Source organism: Tenrec ecaudatus, chromosome 5, assembly GCF_050624435.1.
Source record: "Tenrec ecaudatus isolate mTenEca1 chromosome 5, mTenEca1.hap1, whole genome shotgun sequence".
NCBI lineage: Eukaryota > Metazoa > Chordata > Mammalia > Afrosoricida > Tenrecidae > Tenrec > Tenrec ecaudatus.
The window spans coordinates 17934728-17943618 of record NC_134534.1 but is presented as its reverse complement, the minus strand read 5'-3'; the positions used below and the strand labels follow the sequence as shown (position 1 = coordinate 17943618).

At 41.1% G+C, this 8891-nt stretch overlaps 1 pseudogene; it reads right to left on the bottom strand.

Moving 5' to 3' along the window:
• Positions 1-6859: 6859 nt before the first annotated feature.
• Positions 6860-7545, bottom strand: LOC142448660 (ADP-sugar pyrophosphatase-like; annotated as a pseudogene).
• Between the last annotated feature and the right edge of the window lie 1346 nt (positions 7546-8891).

Here is an 8891-nt window from a genome sequence, read left to right as displayed (position 1 = left end):
AAAAAAAAAAGCCTATCTGGCATTTCTCAGGGAATCTTTAAAAATCAGATTTTTGTTTAAATTCTTTGAGAACATGTACATAAAGTAGTTCTGTGATTCGGGGTGATTTCATGAGTAGACATTCATTCTCCTCTAAGACACCATAGACGGATGGGGCAGGAGGCCATGTGCCAGCTGCACAGAGTGAAACCCCCTTCCGTTCAGGTGAAAGCCCCAGGCTTTAGTTTCCACGGCACTTCAGGGACTTCACGGGCTGGTCTGGGGCCGTATTTATTTGGTTTATGGTAACCTCTCCCATGGACTGCATCTGCTTTGCTGTTAAAGAGGAGGGGCTCCCTTTGGGTGACTTGCTGCCTGCCTCAAACAACAGGCATGTTTGTACTCTTGACTTTGATCTTTTTTGCCTGGTGTCTAAATGAAGCCTTTCTTGTGCCTTCAAAGCTAAGCAAGTTGTTTGGCTTTCAGTTACAATACAGCCCTTCTCCTGTCACCAGCGGGTACCCCATTTACCTCCATCTGGAGGGCTGCATAGCGTCCAAATACTAGCACATACAATCAGGTAAGAAAGGGCTCTGGTTCTTTCTGAGGTCGCTCCATTTGTCTAATGGTGGCCTGGGAGAGTTAGGGTAGAGTGGAATGCAAGGACAGAGTGTTATAGAGAAGAGGCCTTCTGAAGATCCCTGCTAACTGAGCTAGATGGCTGCTTGCTTACTTTCAAGCCTTTAAGACCCCAGACACTCTATCTTTTGATAGCTAGGCACCATCAGCTTTCTTCGCCACATTTGCTTATGTACCTGCTTTGTCTTCAGAGGTTGTGTCAGGAAGGTGAGCATCATAGAATGCCAATTTAATAGAAGAAAATATTCTTGCATTGAGGGTGTACTTGAGTGGAGGCCCAATGTCCTTCTGCTACCTTAATACTAAACCTATAAATATATGCACATAGATCTATTTCCCCATACTCATATATAAATATGTTTACATATGTACATGCCTTATTCTAGACCTCTATAAATGCCCTTTGCCTCCCAGCTCTTTCCTCTATTTCCTTTGACTTTCCTCCTGTCCCACTATCATGCTCAGTCCCCACCAGGATTTCAGCAATTCCTCTTGGTTACATTACCCTTGAGCATGTCCTACCAGGCCTCCCACACCCTTGTCACCACCGATTTGGGTCACTTGTTGTTCCCTTGTCCCTGAACCTTACAGGAGTAGAAAGCCTCGCCTCTTTTCCACAGAACTGCTGGAGGTTTCGAACAGCTAACTTATGTTTAGCAGCACAACATATAACTCACTACTCTACTAGGGCTCCTGATTCATGATTCCCTGTGACCAAATTGGCAAGCCACCAAGCATCAGTTTTCCTACCTTTTAATGAAGTGTTTCATGTTGGCTACCTCCTTGTGAATGTGCCTCAGAAAGCCTCGGGAAGTGTTTTGTACACTGCTGGACACAGCAAAGATTCTGTGATCCCTACATTTTGGTTCTTAATAATACAAGCATACCTCATTCCTTTGTACTTTGCCGATTGTGTGGTTGTTACCAGTTGAAGGTGTGTGGCACCCCTACCTCCAATGAGTCTGCTGGTGCCATGTCTCAAATGCCATTTGCTTACGGCTTGTCTCCATTGCCACAGTTCGGTGATTAACAAAACATGTAACACTTCAAACTTTGTCCCTGTGCTATGGACCACATATTGGCAGGAAGGCCCCATCCCTAGAGAACGGCATCATGCTTAGTAGAGTGGAGGGGCGGTGAGAAGGAGGGAGGTCCTCAATGAGATGGATTGACTCAGTAGCTACAGTAATGGGCTCAAACAGGAGACTGCTTGTGAGGATGGCACAGGATCAGGTGGTGGTCCGTTCTGTTGTCCACGGGATCACCATGAGTCATAATCAACATGACAGCACCTAGCAACAACAGCATCGCCTACTTAGTAGACTGATATAGCGTAAAACTCACATTCCTGTGTACTGAGATATTTTAAAGAATTGTTTTATTATAATGGTCTGGAACTAACCTGCAGGGTTAGTTACTACCTTGCTTAGTAACCAAATGGAATGAGGCTCTTCTCGCTCCTATTAGGGGGAGCTGGTACCTTTTCATAAAGGTTTAGTTAGAACCTTTGCTTCTATGACTATTTCCCAACGGTCTCATCATCTAGTTGACATTTACGCTGCCTACTGGAGCAACACCGTCAAAAATAGAATCTGCTGGACAAAGTTATTTACTATTAATGCTCATTTTTAAAAGTTGATGATAAGACAGTGTAAATAGATTTGAATTAGGCATTCGATTAGTTAATACATGAAAGTGGAAACTCCTTGAGATTAGGACTCAGTATCATAAAATCTGTTCTTGAAACAAACCATTGATCATGATGATCCAGACAGTAGCTAAGAGCACAAGTCCCACATGGAATCTGAAAACAAATCAGCTTTTGTTTATTTTATTCTCCAGAGGATCAGAGTGGCCTTGAGTGCCCTATGTTCCTCAGTTTCCCTTTCTGCAAGAATGTGGACCACCGGACCTGATGCTTAGGTCTGAGATAAGGAGAGTAAAAAACAGCACATACGAAGGACCTGACACATGTCAATTGTTCAATGGTCAATATTAACCATTTTTGAGACTGTATGAATGTAATGGATTAACTCAATCATATGACCCAGGTCCTGTTCATTTCCCTTGATTATTGTTGGTAAAGTCTCTTCTAGCGCACTATAGGGAATAATTTTCTCATTCATTTTTAGAGAGTGCATGCATATATCTCTAAGCAAACAAATGGTGAATGTTCAAGAAGGTTTGGGACTTGGCAATATGTGGAACAAGATTATATTCATGATCTGTGAGTGCTGGACAATTCCTCATGAGATTGGAACATGGGGCAGCTCTGAAGGCTTTATTGACTGATTTTATGATTGTGTGCATTTCTTTTGTTGCGATTCCACTGTTTGTTTGTGTTTAATCTCTCTCTCTTCTGAGCTCCCTTTTCTGGACTCACCTTCTGCAAGTGGACTTACTTTTTCAGAACCCGATTAGCTCTGAAGGTAGCAAAACAAAGAGAATGTGTCCAAATATTATCCCTGACATTTCATAATACGTGGTCAAATAAAAGCTTCCCTTGAAAAGTGATGATGGGACTGATCTCTCCTGATAACATGTCCATGGTATGCAAGACCAACTCTTGCCATGCTTGCCTCTAAAGAGCATTCTGGTTGTACTTTATCTCAGACAGATTTGTTTGTCTGATAGTCTGTGGTACTTTCTTTTGTGTGTGTTTATAAGAAAGAGCTTTATATACAAGAGCAACTGTACATTAAGAACACATCCCAGCCCAGTCCAGATCAAGTCCTTAAGTCCAATATTAGTCCATATGTCCAATACCATTCTATAAAGTTCTCTTCAGACTCATAAAACACATGCAATGACATGGAATGCAGGAAGATCACAGACCAGCGGGCGAGATATCTTGTAGATCCAGTTGCATTCTAAGCATCTCGCACTGGTAGGAGTCACCACGTGGCTTCTCCAGGTCCAGGGTTCTGGCTGCATCAGGGTAGGTCCATGTGGCTTCTTCTCCAGGTTGACTAACAGAGTCAGCCTTGTCAGTAGAGAGTCTCCAAGGGAGCGAGCAGAAGTCTGTGGTACTTTCAGCATTCTTCTCCAACATCATAATTCATCGATTCTTCTTCAGATTTCCTTCCTCACTGTCCAGCTTCCACGCGCATCTGAGGTCAAGTGCATGTTGGTCCTCAATTGACAATCTTTCTACTTAATTTTCAAGAGGGTTTTGGCATCAGATTTCCTGGATAGAACCTATCATTTGATTTCTTGACTGCTGTTTTCGTTCACCCACTTTTCTGCTGTCTATCTCCCTTAGAGGGGGTTATATGTCAATCATTGTGATGGTGTCCCCTTAACACCACCTCCCCCTTACTCTCCTGGTATCGCTATTCTCATTATCAATCCTGAGGAGTTCATGCATCCCGGATTCCCCTTGTTGCAAGTTTTATCTGTACCAGTGTACATGCGCTAGTCTAGCCGGGTTTATAAGGTAGAATTAGGGTCATGACAGTGGGGGTAGAAAGCATTGAAGAGCTAGAGGAAGGTTGTATGTTTCATCGGTGCTATACTGGACACTGTAGACTCTTCCTTGTGACCCTTATGTAAGGGGATTTCCAATTGTCTACAGATGGGTTTTAGGTCTCCACTCGCCCCACCCCCCACTCATTCACATCTATATGATTTTTTGTTCTGGGTCTTTGATGCCTGAAACCTGATCCTGCCAACACCTCATGATCACACAGGCTGGTGTGCTTCTACCATGCGGGCTTGTTGCTTCTCAACTAGATGGCACCTTGTTTATCGAAAGCTATATTTTCTAAGGACTGACCTTTCTTCTTTGTTTCTAACTTATATTCTGATCACCAGCAATTACTAATGAGTCTTGATTGCATGTTTCACTGATTTCAAATGGAAGAATTTGGTAGAATTCTGTAATTTATTCATCATCCGCTTTAGCCGTTGGTGTGTAAATTTTAATCATAATCATATTAATTAGTTTTTCTTTCAGACACATAGATATTATCCTATTACAGACAACATTGTATATTGTGAAATTTTACTCTCCCCACATTATTCAAGTCAACTCTTCTTTGAGGGGACAGCACTTCCTCAGTTCTATCTTGATTGTCTCCTCACCAGAGAGGCTCCCCACTGGTTCTTCATCAGGGATGTTCATTAAGATAATTTCCCCCCTGTGGTTAATCCTTCAGAAGTGGACCACTTATTTCTTGTACTTTAGAACTTCAAAATAAAAATGAAAAAATGGTAGAAACAGAATAAAGGAAGTCAAAGAAAACTAGAAGCAAAATATATTAGTGTCAATGTAGTGTGTTCAATATGTCATTGTGATACATACTGGTGATATTACCACCATTTCTACTTTAACCAGAGGAAGTACATAGAGGCTAAAGTTTATTGCATGCCTGCTACATGCCTGGCCCTCTGTTTTGTGCTGGGGATAGAACATTAAGCAAGTCAACTAATGCCTAGGATATTCTACACTTTTCTTCAGCAGAAAATTCATTTCACTGAGATGTCAAAAAATCTTAAATTTTTTATATCTGTATGACAATTTAGATTCCTTTATCATTGGAAAATAACACTAACATTAAGGAAATAGCTTTTTGGGTGGTTTTGTGGGGTTTATTTTGTCCCATGACCTATTTTTTTATCTGTACATATATTTAAAAAAAACTAGTACAAGATAAAATAGATACTTTACTAGGCAAATCTGGGCTGGTTTCTATTTCTTATGTTGGTTTAGCAAATAACACAGCAATGCTGTTATGTTACGAATAAAATTATAAACCTAAAATAACTACTTAATGTTCAACTTGGTTTGCAAAATTAGATTTGGTTAAAATTAAACTTTAGTAAACTAACTATAAATAGAAACATTATTGTTAGAATTATTTAAATACATTTTGGTGTAAGGCATTGATATATTGGAGGAGAAAGAGTTGTATTTGAGATTCCTAGGACTTGTAAGAGATTTCACAATGATTGAAAGAGGAACTTTCTAATAGTTTTGTCAATATTAAATATGCTGTCATTCATATATTAGCAATCCTTGGTAAAACCTTGGAAGTGCAACTAGTAAGAACATAATGCTAGTTTTTAAATTCACTAGTCAATAATATCTAAAGCTAGTCATGTTCAAGGTGACTCTCATCCATGGCTGATTTGGGGGAAGTTCATATCTAGTCCTTTCTTCCAAAGCACCTCTGGGTGGACTTGATCCCCCAGCATTGTTCAACAGCTGAGTGTGTTAACTGTTTATAACCCAAGGACTTTGAAACAATATCTACCTATTCAATATAATATTCCAATGACCTTGTACCATTCCTGGGCCAGAGTAGTTGCATACTGTTCGGTGAATTTTTTGATGGAATACATGTCTAATTGAGTAGTATAGCATCCGTTTTTACTAATATGGAAAATGCCAAAGAGTGAGTACATTTTATAACTAACTAGATGGGTTCAGAGGCACCTTCCCCTGCTGAAGTTCTTCTTGCCTTAGTGCCACCTCCAATGGAGGGCTGGGCTGGTGAGGTTGCCCACAGGGCCAGGGAAGAGAGATCATCTGAGTCTGAGCCAGGAGAAGTCTGACCTGGAGGTTGCTGCTAAAATACAGGGCTGAGTAAGGGAAGGAAAGGCTTGACTAAGAAGTTTACTCAGTTTAAAAGGAAAGAGGCCAGGAGAAACTCAAGCAGTGAGCTGACAGCTGGAGGTAATAATAAGCAATGGGGCAGAAGAATTACTCAGTGAAGCACAGAGCAGGATACAAATGCATCTATGAAGGACATACATAAGTGCTCCTTTTACGTAGAAATATATCTTTCATCTAAAGAATAGAAGGCCCACAAGCCATACAAACCAGGGAAGACCCCCCTCTCTTCCCCCACCCCAATGATTCAGTGCAATGCTTTGCTTAAGAAAAATATTGCTGAGATCCAGTTGCCAGCCTCTTTCTGCCCATGGGAGTGTGGGAAAATTAGAACATTGTATTTTTTCCAATGACAATCATCTTATCTACTGCCCTGCCCTGCCCCATCCTAAGTGGGACTGTGGGAGTCACTGATTAGGAGACTCGTCAATCCGGGAAAGCTCAGGTTTCTATATTTAAGCTCAAATATATGTGTGTGTGTGTGTGTATTTGCATTCTATGTTGGTTTAATGTGTGAAAAAGAGCTAACTTCAAATCTGCATGAAATCATGTTTAATACCAAGTCTGAGGGAAGGTGGCCAGCTGGTCATGCCTGTGACACCATTTGGCAGGTGTCCGTGTCTGGCCTTAAAATTTCAGGAAGGGGACTTCAAATGGCTTCGCGTTTGCACGTTGCAATGCCAGGGCATGGGAGGAGATGCTGGCATGCACTGCCAGGTGTTCTTGAGCTACCAGAGCTGTCTTGCCATCACTACACTAAGCCATTTGTGTGGCCAGCCACCAGGAGTTGAATAGCATACCTCCATCCCCAGGCTTTGGTTAGGTCTGATGTTTTCAGCATTGTCTCCATTTTCAGCATTGTCTCCATTAACGGTTACCATCACAATGTGCACAGTACAGTTGGACAAACCTGGATCCAGACACACAACTGGAGAACATTCCGCAAAGTCACCTTTATAACCGGCTTCTTCCTCCAGCTCCCGAAGGGCAGCTGCTTCTGGGCTGTCACTGTCATCTAGGAGACCTGCAGGGAATTCTATGCAGTACTCACCCATGGGTGGTCAGAACTGTTTCACCAGACGACACATTCATAATGAAGAGTTCTTTGTAGCACGGGGCTAATGGCCACAACATCGGCAGACTATCCTCTCTTTGTTGTACATTTCAGTTTCCCACATTCTAGTTTTACCAGTAGGATCCGTGTAGGTTGTTTTTTCAAGTTTGACCCATTTTCCGTCTGAAATTAACTCCTCTGAAATAATCAACTGTTTGGGTTGAGTTGGAGAAGAATCCTTTGGTTCTTGGTTTTCCATGTTCAAACTAGTCTTTATGGTCCACAGGTAAGAAGCTCATGTCCGCAGTGCTCAGGGAAAGGAAGCGTATCCGATAGGTATGAGGATGAAAGAAGAAGGAGCCGGGGCAAAGCAGCCGCCTCAGTGGATGCAGTGCCACCGAAACTTAAATCTTTTACATCATCTGAGCACCCCCAAGAGAGAGCTCTTCTCCATTCAGAGAACCAAAAAGACTAAAACCCAACCCACTGCCATTGACTCAATTCCTTCTCACAGTTACCCTGTGTAGAGTTTTGGAGACTTTCAATCTTCACAGGAGCAGACAGCCTCGTTGTTTTCTCTCAGAGTGGTTGGTAGATTTGAATCTCTGACTTTGCACTTAGTGGTCGAAAACTTACCCAAGAGTGCCACCAAGACTCTTCCCATTCAGAGAACAGAATCTATTTACCATATATACTCGAGTATAAGCTGACCCATGTATCAGCCGAAGCACCTAATTTTACAACAAAAACTGCATTAAAAATATGCTGAAAAAATTTGGCTTATACATATATGGTAATGCAATTCCATTTAAATGCATCCAATTCTTTCCTGGACTTCCAGAAACCATAGTATCTGAACTTGGAAAACATCATTTTCTTTCAAAGTCATGGCAAGAGTTGGAAAAAGGGACTAATGTACATCATTGTCCATCCCTTTTCCTATACTCTATATGAAGCTGATTTGTGACTACACAAATGTCATAACAAGAGTAAATGGAAAACCAAAAAAGAAAAATTACAAGCTAAATTATGGCGTATTGCTTATAGCAGGCTGTGGAAACAGAATGCCTAGGTTTGAAACCTGGTTCTGCCACTTACAAGTCATAGGAACTTGTTAAATGGACATAACAAGATTATTTGAGTGGGAAGGAAATGAAATAGCAGATTAATAGATAGGTGATAGATAGATAGATAGATAGATAGATAGATAGATAGATAGATAGAGCACAGGAAAAAGTAATTGACACATGGTGCTTGTGGATGATACAGAGAAAATAATATAAACCTGGTCTCTGTTTCCTAGTACACAAAGACTTTGAAAGGTAAAGAACAGAAACTCAGTCACAGCAAAGTTCCTTAAAAATTTTATGTTTATTTAAGGTTTGATACATTTTAAAATTCTTACTAATCTGTTGAAAGGCACTTGGTTACACATGGAGCATATAGTTGTTTAAGAACCTCCGTGAAGTTCAGTGTTTATGGTTCGGGTCTATTTGTTTATCTCAGCGCTGTCTCTTTATCAACTCATTAACTTAAGTTAGTTTCAGGATGACAATGGCCTGGTGCACATTAACGTGTCACTCCAGGGTCTACCATGCTAACCCA